The sequence below is a fragment of the Canis lupus genome, chromosome 1, assembly GCF_048164855.1.
Source record: "Canis lupus baileyi chromosome 1, mCanLup2.hap1, whole genome shotgun sequence".
NCBI lineage: Eukaryota > Metazoa > Chordata > Mammalia > Carnivora > Canidae > Canis > Canis lupus.
Genome location: NC_132838.1, coordinates 70149707 through 70167380, shown reverse-complemented (window position 1 = coordinate 70167380; position 17674 = coordinate 70149707). Strand labels below are relative to the sequence as shown.

Sequence of the window (17674 nt, the reverse complement as noted above, 5' to 3'; positions counted from 1 at the left end):
CCAAATTTCCTGTTTGTGATGCTGATGGACTGTAATTCAAAAAATATGTATCTCCTTGTATTCTTAGGATAGTTTTGGTTCACTTGGGGATTTTTCTTAATGAAAACCATATAGTAGTCACTATTTTCAAGTTTTATTTAGATTTCCTTATACAAACCTATTGTGAAGGCATCCTGTCCACGCTGTCCATTTCAGGTTTTTAATGAAGCTACGGTTTGGATGAGGAGAGAGGAGTTCCGCGGAGCAGTTGGTAGGGGAAAATAGCTCTGCTTCGGGCTTTTATGGACTCCCTTGCTCAAGGGAAGGACTGCTATTGAGTCCGTTACAACTTCAGTGGAAGATGTGTTGCAGCTGTGCCTTTCTGGTTCCGTTCCAGAGATAGTATTTGTGTGCACTGTCAGAATGTCTTAAAGGCCCACCCTGGAAAGGATTCAACTCTATAAAAGGAGTTTTGTTTTATAACCTTTCACATACTCTTACAGGGTTCTGGTAGTGACGGTGGTCTTTATTGTCTTGTCTTTTAAATCGGCATTTTATTGAGACACAGGCTTCACAGTCTGAGAATAGGAATTACAGTTATAGTTATTGTATCTTGTAAAATCCATTTAGCCAGATCCTTGGCACACGCTGCAATGACAGCAGCGCTCTCCAGACCTTGTGACTTCAGTGAGTTGTTCAGCTTCTCTGCGGCTGCTAAACCGGGGCGAAGGTGGCACTTACTGGATATGGTCCTTCTGGGCAGTTTACTGCCTTCGACGTACAAAGTTAATATATTAGAAGGTTCTCTGAGGAATCTCAAACAAAGCTTTTAAAATGCCCGTAACTTAATGTTGGAAATAGTTCAGTTTAACCTGTTTTGAATTCTGTGTTGACGTGAATGCTAAGAGAATTCTCGTTGGCTATATTCTAGGGGATTGGCCATATTTTCTCCAAAATTTTCCCTTTCTCCTCAGTTTTTCTTTTCTTCCTTAAGCTCCTCAGAGGTTTCCGGGCGCCTGGATGGCTCAGCACTTAAGTATCTGGCTCTGGTCTTGGCCCAGGTCTTGGCTCAGGTTGTAGGTTCAAGCCCCACCGTGGGTGGGGAGCCGGCCTGCGAGGCCCCAGCGGGATGGGAGCGGCGTGGAGGCGGAACCCGCTTCAGTGGCCGGGGCCCTCCGCCCCAGGCGCGCGTGTCCTAGCCCCACGGGCCCTGGATCGCAGTGAGGCACGTGACCCCCAGCCTGGGCCTCTGCCCGCCTGTGCCCCGTGGAGAGGCCCCGGGACGCTTGGCCCACACCTCCCGGCCCAGGCCTCCGCTGCACCTCGCACCCGCCCTGGGGTCCTGGGCGCTCACTGCTCGGCGGGGCTGCCTTAAGCTGTCCTGCCCTGCCCCGCGGGTCACCTGCCCTGTGGGTCACCCACCCCGCCCCGTGGGTCACCTGCCCTGCCCTGCGGGTCACCTGCCCCGCCCCACCCTACCCCGCCCCGCCCTCCGCCGGGCCCCAGGGCCCCTGGGCGGCGCCCGCGCCCCTCCCCCCCCCCCCCCCCCCCGCGGCTCCCCCGGGGCTTGCTCAGGGTTTCCTCGCTCGGCGTCGCTCGGGGCTCCACGTGCCCCCTGACCCGGCAGCGCCCTGGGCCTGGCAGCGCGCCCTCCCCCCACCTCCGCCTCCTGTGCCCCGGCCGTGCTGACCGAGCTCGAGCCTCCGGAAGCCCGGGACATGGCTTCTGCGCACCCCACGACGCACCTGGTCACCAAATCCTGGCCTTTTAACCGCGAAACACTGACCCGCCCCTTCGGCGTCTCCGCGGCCGTCGGTGTGGACGCCGCCGCCCCGTCCCGCTTCTGGTTGCGGCGCATGTTCTCCGGGGTGCCGAGGTCCTCCCGGGGCGCGGCGAGTGTCCGCCCGGCGGGGCGGCGGAGGCGTCCACACTGAGGGCCACTGCTCGCTGGCGGCCCCCTGTGTGCCCCCTCGTGTCCGGGGCCCTTATCTCGGGGCTGGCCCTTCACTCCGTTCCACGGGCAGGGCCAGGAAGCCCCCCTCGGCCTTGAAGGTCAGCGCAGCGTCGCTGTGGGAAGCGTCCTTGCCGCCTGTCGCCGTCGAGCACATCGTGCCCAGCTGAGCTCCTCTTGCTCCGTAGCCCTGAGGGAAATGCCCTCCCCTGCACTGCTGGCGTGGAGGCTCAGCCGGGTGTGTGACCCCAGCCGCTCTCCGGAGGCAGCAACTCCTCACCAAATGAATGGACTTTAGCAGAACCCCCTCCTTCCCCCAATGTACAGAGCCGAAGTCAGCACGTCCTAGGTGAGGCTAACTACTGGTGAGGACTCCGGTGGCCGCTGGGCCTCCTCCTGCTTGGGGTGGGCACGGGCTGTGGCCGAGGGCTCCCGAGCACCTGCCGTGGGGTTTTCTTCCGTGATTCACCTCGGGGGGAGCGAGGCTGCACAGGCAAAGCTGCAAAGTGGAGCCCCAGTTTCAAATGACAGAGCTCCCAAAGCTGTAAGGTTCTGGAAGTAACCTGGTGCCCAGACGAGTGCCCAAGCCATGCGTGAGGCCTGTGTCACACAGAAGGGGATGGGGCAGGAGGGAGACCCGCTCGGGCATCATCCCTCCCAGGGCATGACCCACAGCTGTACGCTGCTTGTTTGCCTGGCTCGTCCTGGTACAAGTGGTGTCCGACCGGGCACAACAGGACTGTTGGTAAGAGGCTTGTATGACCTCTTTGCTATGTATATTAGTTTTTAAAAGATTATTTATTTATTTGAGACACAGAGGCAGAGACACACAGGCCGAGGGAGAAGCAGGCTCCATGCAGGGAGCCCAGTGTAGGACTCGATCCCAGGACTCCAGGGTCATGAGCCAAAGGCAGATGCTCCACCGCTGAGCCCCCCCCCCCGGGCGTCCCTGCCACTTAAGTTCTAGCGGGGTCTCTTGGAAACAGTGGTGCCGCTGGAAAGGAAGGGAAAGAAGAGAAGTTACAGAAAGTGAATTAAGGTGGAGAAACAGTTTTCCTTCCACAAGTTGAGGGGAAAAAATAGATATGATAGAATTGGTAAGAGATGACTACATGTTCATGTTTAATTTTTTTTTTTTTTTAAATAAATGTACCGGCATGTTTAGCCATTTTTAGGAGAAAGCCTAGATGAATTTTTGGACCACTGGAATTCTAGATCTGTTAGTCACTTGCATTGGTTCAGCATTTTGCACTTCAGCAGTGGCTCCTGTGGTGATTCTCCCGTGATCCTCGCAACAACCCCGGGATGTAGGCAAGTGGTCTGCTGGGACCTTCCTCTTACCTGGTTGGCACCAGCGAGGTGGTAGTGTGCCGTGGTGACGTATATCAGACTCTTTGATTATGAATTTAATGTTCTTTCAGATGGCAAAGAGTACGTGATTTCTTGGCAATGGCCTTTTTATTTTTTGAAACCTCCTTTTTTGGGGAATGGAAGGTTTAGGGCTTTTCTTGGGCCCAAAGTGTGGGGGCAGAGCTGGGGAACATTGAGGCCTACCAGGTGCCTGCTCTCCAGGCTCCTGGTTTCTTCTGCCACTGGGGAGCCCAACCGGGGCCTCTGGGGCCTGCTTTCTCCATCCTAGGGCTCTGCTCTTTCCTCCTCATGCAGCCGGGTAACCCATGTGGGGAAAGGCCTGGTATTATTTGCTGGTGACCTGCAGCCTGGGCTCTGCTGCAGACTAACTGCGTAGCCTGGACAAGTCCTCGACTTGCGGGCTTCAGCTTCCGCGTCTGTGAAAGGCAAGGGCTATAGGTACACAGACACTGAGGTCTCTTCTGGCTCTGAATTCTTAATTCTGTAAGCACTCCACTATGCTCGGCCAGATGTAGGGTGTTTCCCAGGTGCTAGCAAGGTCTTTGTTTCTGCTTTTTATGCAACAGGCTTTTTGATGGGTGCTTTTATTTGAACACCTATGGCAAAGGGGGTGTCGTTGCCATGTTATTCGCAGTAGCATTTGTTCCTTTAAAATGGTACCGATGAGCCTAGACATTGTAAGTCTGTGATTCCTTCCTTGGCCTCCTCAAGGAGTCCTCTTTGCTGTGGCCTTCCTGTCCCTCTGCCATAGCCCTTGTTACCCATGGTAGGATTAGTTATGCGTCTGCCTTCCCTGCCAAACTGGTGAGTTCCCTGAGGGCTGGAATGGGGAAGAAGGCCTTAGTGTCTGGTGCAAAGGAGGAACTTAGCAAACGTTTCCTAGACATGACTGAATGAAAATAATACATTGAAGAGTAAATGCTGGCTTGGCGTACTCGCCTGAGTGTGTAAGTCTCAGTGCTACTTTTGACATCTGAGTTAGAGCTCTTAAATCCTAACTCTGGGTAACTAGGGGGTGGTGGAAGGGGGAGGAGGGCGGGGGGTGGGGGTGAATGGGTGGCGGGCACTGAGCGGGGCACTTGACGGGATGAGCACTGGGTGTTATTCTGTATGTTGGTAAATTGAACACCAATAAAAAATAAATTTATTATATAAAAAAAAATCCTTCCACCTTGACGCTTTTTTAGATGCTTTCAAGACATTAACTCTCTGATTATGGATTCCCAACCACCACCTCTTTGTTATGTCTTCCCCTGTACCTACTCTCTTATCTAAAAACCCATTAAAAAAAACATCTGGGACTATAAGATGTTTTTTTCCCTTCAAGTCTTGTGAATCTATAGCACTTTCTAATATTACATTTAAAAAAATGTGGCAGGGATGAAACTTTGCAAATGACTCCTGCAGTTGTGGAAATTATTCTGGATTTAGAGCTTGAGAGAAGCTAAACTGTGGTGGTATGTTGTCAAAGGAGAACTTACGCATAGGAAACCATGGAACTAGTTCAGTGGGGTTTTTTTTTTCTTTTTGCTGACATCAGATATCAGATAACAGTGATGAAATGTGGGCTGTTAGAACATTTTATAGACCAGTGGAAGCTCAACCAGATTGAAAGAATGATAAAACTTCTACATGTTTGTTCTGGAAGTATGGTCTTGTATGCCAATTGGTAGGTAGGAATCAGTACCTAGATTCCTATCAGGAATCTCTGTAAAATAGTAGAATCAAAAACAGTGAGTTTTGGGGAGTACTTTTTAGGTTATTATAGAGTTATGCCAGAAAAATACATGCTTTTTTTCCCCTTTTGTGACAAATAATTGCTTTTCAGACAGAAGCTAGATGAATAAAGATGGGAGGATTAAAAGGAATGGTCTTCCTCATTGTCTTTCTGCAATACTGGTAACTTTACTTTCTGTACTGAGTTTGTGTTTCTTACGGTTTTGGAGCTATGGGTGACCTATTAGATTATTGGGTCCTCTACATCTTGGTCAATTATATATTTTTTTGTTTTCATAAAGCAGAAGGTAGGACAGTTTTAAAAGTCAAATTATGATACTGGATTTAACATTAAGTTCTATTTATATACAAACCCATGTAACAGGAAAAATGTCCCACACTCTAACCCCAACCAACAAGCTGGAGCACTTAAAAAAAATAGTATTCTTAAAAAAAAATTAGGATAAACTTTTAATCTCTCCACTCCCTGCACCTTTTTGCAGTTTTACTTAATTGATCTCTACTCCCAAGAGTTATGTGTTCCCCTGACCAAGCCAGCCAGGTGCCCCTAACTTCCCCTTTACATGTATCAGAACGTGACTACTTAGGATCTTCACAAGACAAATTTAATAAATATAAACTTGTATTTTACAGTTTTATGGAAAGATATTTGTGGATGTTCAGCTTATGCATTTTGTGCACTTTAATGTGTTCAAAATTTTATGGGAATGAATGGATTAAATGACCCTGGACTTGGTTTGTGTACCTCTCTGCCAGCAACCCACTGAGTAACCTTGGAGAAGTTATTTCACTCCTTGGGGCTCAGTTTACTCATCTGGAAAACAAAGGTGTTAAAATAGCAGTGATGCGACCTTGGTGGAAAGGTACGTTGGCTTTGGGGAGCAGCTGTGCTTATTACCACTATGGTGGTATGAATACACCACCACTCGCGTTGGCTTTCGAGACAGATGGAATTGATTGGTGTGAATTCTGACTCTACCACTTATTGGGTGTATGAATTTGGAAACTCATTTATATTTTCTGGGTTCTCTTTTTATCTTCCGTATGAATGGTTTGTTCTATTTCCAGATTATAGTGCCATAAAACTGATTTTCCTGTCTTCTCTTAATCTTTTGTTTAAACAATGAAATTCAGATGTCTTAGGAGCAGGATCTTTTATATTGAAGACAGCAGAGGAGCTTGAGCAGTAGCATGGGGCTGTATTATTGAGAAAGTAGGTGCTGTGATCCACGTGGGCTGCCCTAGGACAGCACCGCTGAGTGGCTTACGCACATTTTCTCACATTTCTGGAGGCTGGACGTCCAAGATCAAGGTGCCAGCATGGTCTCTTTCTGGTGAGGGCTCCCTTCTTACTTAGCTTGTCACTGGCTGCCACGTAGTGAAGTGAGAGAGAGCAGGGGAGAATGAGAGAGTGAGCAGACTGGTGTGTCTCTTCTTATGAGGGCACTGATTCATCATGGTGGCCCCACCCTTGTGACCTCCTCCAAATTGACTTCTCCCCCAAAGCTCTCAGCTCCAAATATCAGCACAGTGGGAGTTCAGCATGTGAATTTTGGGGCGGACACAATTCAGTCAATAGCAATAGGAGAGCTATGAGCATAGGGGGCACAGGGGTGATGAGAGATGGCTGGGATGGGTTGTAGACATCTACCATTGTTACCTTCACTGGATGCAGTGCTGCCTGGCATGGCGGGAGTTCTGAGCCTTAGGGATTCCACAGAGTAACCTATTTCAGGAAAAGGTGTTTTGTATTTGTTTATTTTGATGGATCAGTCTCTTCAGAGCTGCTACTGGGACATATTTTCACTAACATGTTTCATAACATATTTTTTTATGTTGATGTTACATTTGTTTTAAATATCTCAAGTAATTTGAAGAGACTTTTTCTCAAGATTCTGTAGGTGGAGTGAGCACATAATACTCATTGACCTAAGAACACGGTAGCACAGTGAGGGTGTGAAAGTACATCCTTAGATGCAGTCTCTTGGTCCTGACTTACTAATGTGAGGATTTGTACTGGAACATACACGCACACCTGAATTTAAACCGTGGAAATGTAAAGGGCAGAGGGTTGGTGTTGTAGGATTAAGGAAGGTTAGTCATTTCTCAGATCTCTTAGCGGAATCTTAAAGTTAATGCATTTTTCTTTAATGACTTGGAGTGTGTTTTGCTTTCCATTAGGTATTTGTATTCATATGACCTGTGGATATAGGATTACCTTTTGTATCCATCATGTCTCGTGTAGGATTGACAAGGACAAAGCAGGGACTTAGCAGCTTTGTGACCATACGATGGTACCTATAAATTTAAATCTAAAGGAGCCTCTATTTTTAAATACAGTCTGAATGAATAAGCAAATTATTTTATAAATGAATCAAAATAGTCCAGTTTTCAATACATAAAAGTGAAACACCTATGTGTTTATAGGTTTTTTTTTTTTTTGGTATCTATAAATGATAATTTATAGAGAAAGATTCGATTCTGTGTTCTATACATATGCTTTTGGTGTCTCTCTGTAGGGGGATTCAAATGACAGAAATAAAAAACAAAGTTGGGGGGGAGAAAAAAAAGGGTTAAGAGGCGCAAACCCACAGCCAAAATGATACCAACACTGAGGAGAAATTTTTCAGCAATAGTAGGATTATAAAAACTAGACTCATAAAATTACAGTCGTTGTTAAAACCATTCTTTCTGTGAAGTGTTCACTTAGTGGGCAGAGCGAGCAGCGGGAAGATGACTTTTCCTGTGACCCGTGTGGATTTTCTGGCTGGGGAATGAAGTGGCTTGGCACCCAGCTGGGCATGCCCTTCTCCAGCCCCGTCCCACCTGGGTGGGGCCGGTCCTGCTCTGTAGGCTTTTGGGAGCTGGGTTCCCATCAGCTTCCCAGGCTTCTAATGAGGGAACAGCAGACAGCGGGCTCCATGTACTTTAAAAAAGCTGCGTATGTATTTTAAGGGGGGAGATTTGAGGACATTTCTGTTGTAGCAGTGGGTTTTGTGGGATGTGCTTGTTTGTTTTGGCTTTTGAAGAAAGTTTGCTTTTGCGAGTGTCAATATCCAGGGGCCTGAACATTTGGAAAATACTAATGTACAGAGTCCATGGAGCCTAGGTAAGTATGCTGCTTGGCAGGGGGTGCGTTCAGCTATATTTGATCCAAGTCCTATGTAAAGTACCTTTGTGTGCGTGCGTGTGGCCAGAGTTTAGCTTTGGCCTCCTTGTGTGCATTTTTCTAGGCAGATGTTGAATTTTGTCCAGTTATCTTTAACATAATTGCTTTTTCAGGCTTGACCTATGAGAATAATGGAGCTAGTTGGTTTATGTGACATACTTGTCCTGTTGTTCACAGTCGATTTATTCAGGCGTACGATATACTGTGTGAAAGTGAATTGTTCCTAAAGCACAATGAGCACTGTGTAAGGTTAATAGTTTACAGTTACTCTTTAAACATGTTAAAGGGTGACATATTTTAATTTAGAAACTGCTTCATTTTCAGCCTAACTCATTTGCTTAAAGGCACTTGTACTGTGGTTAGCACAGAGTTGAAGTCACATTTTTTAGCATCTGCAGACTTAGTGGCCACGAGCAGCGATCGAGAATTGTATGTTGTTTTGCAGTTGTCACACCCTAAGTAAATACTGTTTGAATAGGGATAAGTATTAACCTCTTTTTTTACTGAATAGGTCATCTGTTGTCACTTTGAAGAAATGGGACAACTCCCCATTATTGCCCAGCTTCTGACATCCAGGCTTAGAAAAAATTATCTTCCTGCTTTTTCTTGATATAATTTATTAACCTGACAACTTCCTTTAAAAAAAAAAAAAAAGGACCTTGCTTTAGTGTTCCTTTCTAATGAAACAAGCAGTACCACTGTGACTGCCAGATGATCTCTGCAGGGTCTGTGATTGTCCACCCTGAGGGAATGCTGCTCTTAGACCGCCGAAGCAGTTACCAGCTGGCATATTTGGGGGCAGGGAGGCATGTATGTACCTGTGAAGGAGAGGTTTTCCTTTTGGAGGCCCAGCAAAGAACCATCTCTTAAAGTGATGGGCCACTGGGTGTGGGAATAAATAAATACCTGTGCAGGTGACCCTGGTGCTGTGGACAGCCAGCCGCAGGCGCCCCGCCCCACCTCCACGTGTGTGCCCGTGCGTACCCTGTGATGCGCTGGTGACCTCTAGGGTAACATCCTACTGGATCACAAAGTTGGAAAGGGAAATATTAAGCCTTGACATCTGGGGTTCTTGAATTTTTGTTGGATCTCGAAGGTTGGATGCACATCCTGGCATGTTCTCCAGCAGGATTCTGTACCGAATCAGGTTTACAAATGTTGAATTTTGAGACTCTTCCCTCCAAAGAAAGAAATGTATTTAGCTAAAGCAAAAATATGTCCTAGCCAGCCCCACCCAAGAAGTCCGTGTTTGAAGCTTTTACTAAATAAAATAGTTTTTGAACTAAACTAAAGCTCAGAGTAGAAATACTTGGGGGGGGGGGGGGGTGGCTGGGGAGAAAGGCTTGAGGCGTTCCAAATGGCATGTCTCTAATTCCATTGTAGTCACAGCTTTTCCCGCCTGGGGACAGTTGCTTTTCTCACGGCAGCCTCGGATGGTCCATATGCTAACAGTCTGCAGCACCTTCTGCCGACCAGCCAGACTAGTGTCAACATTTGGATCTGCTTACCTCAGCTAGAAAAGTCCTCAGTTTAGTGTCTCCTATTTTAAGAACATGTGCTGTGCACGGGCATGGCTCTTTGGTAGGGCTGTAAATATTTAAAATGGAAGAAGAGCTAACGATCAACATTTTAAAAGTGAATTATAGTTTTCGACGAGGTTCAGATATTTATGCCTGTTGACTGCAGTGTTCCAAAGCTTACGGAGAAGAGGATTTGGAAGTGGGAGATCAGTGTAGGCTGCAGCTTGGTGGCCTTGTCATAGTGTGGTGAGTTGATTGATTTTGACAAGACTTTGTCTTATGACCTACTAAAATGCAGCGTCTGCAGCCTGTGCGTTTATCCTGTGCAGTTAACCTTGGTGGATTTGTCGTTAGCTTATTTGGGAAAAGCCTACTGAACTAAAGAATTTTAGCTAAAGAATTTAGAGTTTTATTCATGCAGAAATAATATTAGACTGGTGGTAGGTTACCAGTTGGTACCAAGTGAGTTTCCTGATGGGGCTGGGGAAGGATCCTATTGGAAGTTAGTTGTGGGATGAGCCTCAGAAAAAGCCCGCTCCCGGGTGCCTGTTAGGAGGAGGAGAGAGTGCTGGTGTTGGCTCTGCTCTGAGCCTGGCTGTGGATGTCATTGGAAGAAACTGCACATTAGGGTATTTTTCTCTTCTGTGGAATGTTGTATGGTGCGGGCACAGATGTTTCCCAAGTACAAGGAACATCACAAAAGACGTTTTATCGAGAAGCCGCCAGATGCATAACGCTGCACCAGAAACATGTAGTTACTCATCTGCAGAAAAGAGTTACCCTCTTAATGTGAGTTTAGGAGCAGAAGTGGGCAGGGAAGAGGTGTAGACAGGAGACATGACCTTGTGCTTGTCAGGCCAGTTTTGTTCGTGCTTTTCCCTGTAAATGTGGAGGATGCCGCTGACAGGTCGGGGATGTTTATGTGTGATCGGCTTAGAAGTTTAATAAGAATCTTCCCAATCTGTTTTATTTCCCTTTAAACAATTTTTTTTGACACTTAAAGAAATCCGTTTCCAAGTTCCCTGTTTTTACTCCTCCAGGAGAGAATAGGAATAATTTTTTTGGCCTACCTGCACGTAAACCAGTGTTCCTTTTTTTTTTTTTTTTTTTTAAACCAGTGTTCCTGTTAGCCAAGATGCCTTCTTGTCTTCACCCTACACCATAGGGGAAAAAGCTAAAGATGAGCAAGGCTCATTCTCCGGAGCCATAGAAGCCTTCTCTGGAAAAGACTGTTTCTTGAGTCCTTTCACATGTAGGTACCAGACAGCAGCCACGTAGGTGGAAAGAATCATGCTCACAGGATCTTCCAAAGAAGAATTGATTTACTTAAAAGATGTCCAGTTGCTCTAAAAGCTTAGGTTTTGAGCTTTCCCTGCTGAGGAGAGCAGCCTGTGTAGGGTAAGGGGTGGATTCGTCATGTAGGCTGACTTGGAGGCCACTCGAAGTGTCCACCTCTTTGAGATAGAAGCGAGCTTAAACTTCATATGCCAGAAAATCAATTTTATTTCAAGCTCTCTTAATGCTACTTTTGAGCTGCAATAGATTGGAAGGCTTTTGTACTCATACGGCTCATTTATGAGGACAGAGCAAGGTGAAAAGGCGCTGTCGCTTATGGCAATTGTGGCATTTGGATCATCTCCACGGAAGCAGACTCATGCGTGGGATATGTTCATGCAAAATACTGTCCTCTTAAGAAAACTTTTACGTTCTTCAGTTTGTGCAAACTTCTCCCTGAAAAATTTGGCTCCCATATTTGTAGGTCTGTACCTCATCTACCTAGTGTCCTCTCAGCATTCCCTGTAATCGTTGCCCTTTCTCTTCTGTGTCCTTCCCTATTTTTTGTTCCTATGGATGCAAATATGTGTATGTGTATTCACGTATTTATAACTGGCGCATACCTGGCTTTCAGCCTGTAAGGTGTCGTACATCAGGTGTGCTATCTGAATCTTGCTTTTTATACTTAACAGTGTAACTGGGAGATATTTCTGTAACTGGGATGGATACCTTCTTTTTATTTCTTTACAGTTACGTGGGATTCAGCTGTATAATGTCACCTATCGATGGGCATTGATCGTTTGCTATTACGATGTCACGGCGAGTCACCCGTACAGAATTATTTTACGTTACACGTGTGCAGGTGTATGTGTGGAATTTGTTCCTGCAAGCAGGATAATTGGTGAGAGTTGCACGTTTGGAATTCTGACAGCCGCTGACAAGTTGAATTTCATGCCGTTTTCTCTTCTGGCAGTAATTTAAGAATGCCCCTCTGTCCCTGTCGTCTTGTTCAGTGATTACATGATAAAGCTTTTGGATTTTTCCATTCTGAATCTTTAATTTTCGTTTCTTGTACTAGGCGCGTGATGGAGACGTTTTCATACGTTTGCGTCCTTTGTATTCCTCTTAACTCTGTATTTCACTTTCTGCCCCTCGTTGGGGGCTAGTCAGCCTTAGCCATTTCAAAATTGAAAGTTTTTTTTTTTTGTTGTTGTTGTTGTTGTTGTTGTCGTTGAAGGAATTTATAACCAGGACTGTTTTATTTGGCTTTTTTATTCGAGTCACTTAAATTTTGCTAGAGAGCAAATACATACCTAGCAAACACAATTGAGAATGAAAATTAAGTGCTCTTTAAAAAGCATGATGCCTTTTTGGAGTGTTTCACCAAGAGTTCCCGTGAGGCCCATTGTGTGGCTTCCTGAAGATAGGACGCTGATGGCTTCGAAGAAAACCGTTAGCTTTTCAAATGAGTAGTAGTTTCTGAGTCTAAATGACCCACATTTCTGAATTAGTGATGAGTGTTTGGAATCTATATTAAAGCTGGTCTTGCTACCTCTGCCCCTCACTGGGCTGAGAGCGGGGTTCTTTTCATTTCCATTGCTGTGTCTGCTACCTATGTGTGAAAGGCCTCGAGAAACCTTCCTTCCGAGAGAAGGGCCTAAATTATACGATCGACATCCCGAAAATAGGTGAGATTTATCAGGGACCGGTTAGAACATATTGCTTAGGACGGCAGATCAGCAAGTGGGTAGTGAGAGTCTGAGTTTTGCTTTTTTCTACAGATCACGAAGTGTCAGGCACCGTGCTAGGCATCAGTCACGTGATAGCGACGTTGTTTGGGACTGAGGGCAGTGTTGCGGAAGACCTGGAGCCGGACCTTTGGGCTGAATCCCAGCTCTTCCATGTGTTTATGTAGCTTTGTGTAAATCCTTTATCTTGTCTTTCCTCCTTCATCTATCACACGGGAATATTCTTAGTTCCTACTTCAAAGAGTCGTGAAGATTAAAGCAGTCGCCACATGCAGAGTCTCTAGAACAATGCTCAGCAAATAGGTGATATCATCACTATCATTTCTGTTCTGTTACTATTTTATTTTTAGTGAACAAAGGAGCAGAGTCCCTTTTTTCCCCGGAACCTCTATTTGATGACAGCGGCCCACCATTTATTAGGAGTTTACTGTGTGCTAGGCACATTATGTATAGCATCTAATTTAATCCTTCAAGCACCCCAGTGAGTGTGTATTCTATACCTGTTTTGCTTATGAGGAAAATGAACTTCAGCAAGGCTGGATAGCCTCCATGGTTATTACATGGCTAGTAGGAGACACAGCTGGAATTCTAATCCTGGTCTTTTTAAGTTCCCAGACTTGATGTCCAAACCACTGTGTTATTTTATCCAAAGATTAGATAGCTTCGCACAGAAAGAATGGAGATCTAGCTCTGGCTGTTTAAAAGAAAAAAAAAAAAATTGGGGCCCCGTCTGAGAGAAGGAATTCAATGCAGTTCGTCAATATTTCTGAGCACACCATGCATAATTGCTTAATGAGGAGCCAGCAGAGGTCGGGATGTCTCTGTCACTTCGATTAGTGTGTGCTGTTGGAGGGTCCGGTAGGACAAGGTTTGTGTGCATGTTGGAGATGAGAACGATAATCCAGTAAGTACTGGAATCCAGTAAGTACTGGGATCCTTAATGACTTCTGCACATTCTAGGAAAAGGTGTCTGTTTTGGGGATGACCCTAGTTGCTTTAGAGAAGACTTCACATTGCCCAGACCTTTCTTGATGTCTTTTTTTTTTTTTTATTTAATTCCAGTGTAGTTACTGTACAGTGTTGTATTAGTTTCAGGTGTGCTGTATAGTGATTCAGCAATTCCGTACATCATCCCATGCTCGTCATCTTAATGAAAGCAGCAAGAACTTGGCTTTTAACAAATAAGATTCTTAGCACTTGTCTTAGGTGTTACTGGAATTGAACAGTATTGAAAATTATGTCCAGATTTTCATTGGATTGGGGGGCCCTCCCAGTGTATGAAGAAACAGAGTCTTACACTTTGAGGAACTCTAAGATCTCATTCTTATTTACAGTTGTTAGGATGAAGAATTTGTCATTTATCCTACCTTAGATATTAACTTTGATAGTAGGCTCTAAGAATTTGTGCATCAGGGAAAAATGGGACGATTTGACAAGCACGGCTCTTAGGTATGAGGGCCATGACCCACCTGAGGTAGTTCCTGTGTGTTTCCAGTTTCTTAAGGCTCATCTATTTATTTTTAACCACTTTGTTTTTGTTTTAGTATTTATTTTTAATGTGTCTATATTTTTTTAAAATTTTTATTTATTTATGATAGTCACACAGAGAGAGAGAGAGAGAGAGAGAGAGAGAGAGGGCCAGAGACACAGGCAGAGGGAGAAGCAGGCTCCATGCACTGGGAGCCCGACGTGGGATTCGATCCCGGGTCTCCAGGATCGCGCCCTGGGCCAAAGGCAGGCGCCAAACTGCTACGCCACCCAGGGATCCCTTTGTTTTTGTTTTAAAGTAAGCTCCACACCCAGCATGGAGCCCAACACAGGGCTCGAACTCATGACCCGGAGATCAAGACCTGAGCTGAAATCGAGTCAGGTACTTAACCCACTGAGCCACCCAGGCGGCCCAGAGCTCCGTTTTCGGTGCTTGCCTCGGAATATGGGGAGTCTGAGAGTGGCTGCAGGACTGAAACCCCTGGCGCCACCGTGTCCCTTGTTCCTGGTGGGAACTGTGTTGTTTCACATAATGCGAAGCTCAAGTGTAGAGCCTGGCCTTGTGCGGCGTGCCGGCTCCGCTGTGTCCCCCGGTCCTTGGCCGGTCTCCCTTCCCGGATACGACGGTGGGCACGGCATTTCCGGGGGTCAGGGGCACGGTGCTCGGAGGCAGAGCAGGGGCCTTTAGCGTGGGGCACTCTCCACGGGGAGGGATCTTTCTGGAAGCCTCCCAGGAGGCGTGTTGTGCGTGTCATCTTGGCAGGGGAAGGGGAACCAGCGTGGCCTTCCATGAGTAGATCGCTGCCTTGTGGGCCAGCCTGGAGCCCACCTCCCTGGCCTGTGTGTGGAGGAGAGAAAAGCCCAGCAAAACTGGAGTTCTGTGAAGAGAGAGAGGTGGAGGAAATGGTGCTCTGAGTGTAACCTGACCCTGTCCAGGCTTGCGCTAGCCCAGGGCAACGGTTCTATCTTTTGTGTATGTGGGTTTAATTTAAGCCAGATGCTAGCTTGTATCTTTACAGAAAGAGTTCTGACTCTCTCATAGATTCTTTATCCCTTAAAAACACAAGTCATAGGGTGTGTTATTAAGGTAACTGGGGTGGGCAGCATTGGGTCGTTTAAAAACATCCCTTGTTCATCCTCAGCATATAGAGAACTCAGACTAACAGATTGTCTCTGTGGGATGTAGCTGCACGTATTTGAATATGGGATATGGGACCTTTTAACGCTTGAGAAAAATAAACCTACAAGGGACAGAGGAATCACATGCGCTCGGCCTGCTTTGTTGCTCCTTCCTCTCCAGACATTCTTCTTCCCTTTTTCTTCCCTTTCGTTGTCCTCCTTTCCCCATCCTCTCCTTTTTCTTGCCATATGTATTTGAGAAGCACAGCTCTTACTCTTTCCTGAGTAGTTAGGTGGCTGCTGAATCATTCTTACATTGGGGTTACTGTTTTTGTTTTTCTCTCACATTCGATGCTTCCAGGGAACATGGTTGGGTATTTAAGTACCTTGTCTTGGGCCGTAGCTGTTGGAGGAGCTGGACATAAGCAAGTGATTGTGGGTATTAGAAAGTTGCCCTGTATGCCCCGTGGCTGAGTCACAGTAGATGAAAACCAGTTTTGTCAGACCCAGAAAGTGGCAGAATTGAAGCTGTCCCCACATTGCCCATGTCACAGAGGTCTGTTTGTTGCACAACTAAATGTCTTCCTCTAAGTTCACAGGAAAGCCTCTTGGTTCCCTTACCATCACTTGGGAGGTTAGAAATCCTACTTTTCCATTTGCAAATCTGTGCTCCGCTGTCTGATGGACCGAGCTTTGTTGATAGAAATCCAAGGCCTCCTGTTGGAGGTCTGATCTCAGCCAAGGGTGAGAGCCATCCGCTGGCCGCAGCACCTGCCTTGTCCCTGTACGGGCATCTTATTAGCATCGAGGGCTCGCAGAGTGGCTCTGGTCTCTCAAGGTTTTAAGGAAACGTCTGGACCCAATAATTAGCAGGAACCCCTTGCTTGAAGCTCTCTGCAGGAGTGTCTAGAGTAGTGTATCTGCTTGGCCTCGCTTGTTGTGGCTCTGATGAGGGCACCCGTTGGGTGGCAGGTTTTGGGATAGCGCTAGAGATAGTGCCTGGGAACCGACCTCGCATTTTAAAGGTAAGACAAAGGGCGACCCCGGTGGCTCAGCCCAGGGCCTTATCCCAGAGTCCCGGGATTGAGTCCCACATCAGGCTCCCTGCATGGAGCCTGCTTCTCCCTCTGCCTGGGTCTCTGCCCCTCTCTCTGTGTCTCTCATGAGTGGATAAATGAAATCGTTAAAAAAATAAAAATAAAGGTAAGACAAAAAGAATGGTTTTGTGTAACATACTCCTTACCTAACCAGGGCTGACCCTCTGTTGATGGTTTTCCGCTCGGTCGCGTGGTAAGTGATGCGTGCTTTTTCTCATGGAGCCATTACAGTAATGAACCGGCGCTGCCGACCCAGATGGAGAATGCCAACGTGATAATTGTGTCAGAGCCACACGCTTGTGTAATGGGCTGGCTGTGCACAGCAGTATACTTTCTGGTTGCTGATAAGCAGAAGGGTCTTAGTATGTTATATGTCACATAACCATACTAGTGATGGATTTTAGGTGTTTGTAATTGTATTTATAATATGTAATTAGTGGAATGAGCATTTGGGAAATCACAGTTCTGCGTTTGGCTTCCCTAGTCCAGCTTTGTGATCTTGGGCAAACCTCCTGTGTTTCTGAGCCTCCGTTTCCTTGTTGATAAGATAAAATTGAGTGTATCAGACTAGGCAGTTTCACAGCACTCTGCGTGGTACCCCTACCCGCCAGTCTAGGTGCTGGGAACAGAGCAGTGAAGAGAAGAAAGATCCCAGCCCTGACGGGGCTTTCATGGGGGTGGGAGGGGGGCTTGCATTCCACTGCAGGAGTTGCCATTTTAGTGGGTGATGGACTTTAAAGGCTTATCCACATTTGAAACTCTTGAGAGTCACAGGCATGATAATTATGGTGAATGGATGTGCTATAATCATGTTTTCTTGATGGTGGTAATTTGTTCAAGAAACCATTATGTCAACAAAGAACGTAGTGTTTAGGTTTGAGCTTTTGTTGATCTCTTGAAACTATTTTAAGAGTGTACTTATTTACGTAGAATTATACCCACCCTTATTTTTGAGTAATTACAAAATACATTTTTTTATACAATTCCCCAGTTCTACTGTTTATCTTGTTTTTTTTTTCTTTTAATTTTTATTTAAAGTTTAGTTAGTTCACATACAGTGCAGTATTGGTTTCGGGAGTAGAATTGAGTGATTCAGCAGCAGCGTACAACACCCAGCGCTCATCACAGCAAGTGCTGTCCTTGATACCCTTCACCCCGGTAGCCCATTCCCCACCCACCTCCCTCCTGCTTTTTTATCATGTAACGTGTGTTTGGATGGA

The 17674-nt window shown here is 46.2% G+C and overlaps 1 protein-coding gene across 4 annotated transcripts in view; it reads left to right on the top strand.

Moving 5' to 3' along the window:
• EPB41L2 (erythrocyte membrane protein band 4.1 like 2) overlaps positions 1-17674 on the top strand; it is a 193570-nt gene that overhangs the window by 67392 nt on the left and 108504 nt on the right. The window contains exon 2 of one of the 4 annotated variants that reach the window (XM_072833939.1): positions 9854-9973. The exons of 2 other annotated variants lie outside the window; for them this stretch is intronic. The gene's annotated coding sequence lies outside the window, so the exon portion shown is untranslated. Of the gene's footprint in view, positions 1-6977; positions 7133-9853; positions 9974-17674 lie in introns of those variants that run through there. One more of the 4 variants, XM_072833938.1, reaches the window with a different exon arrangement.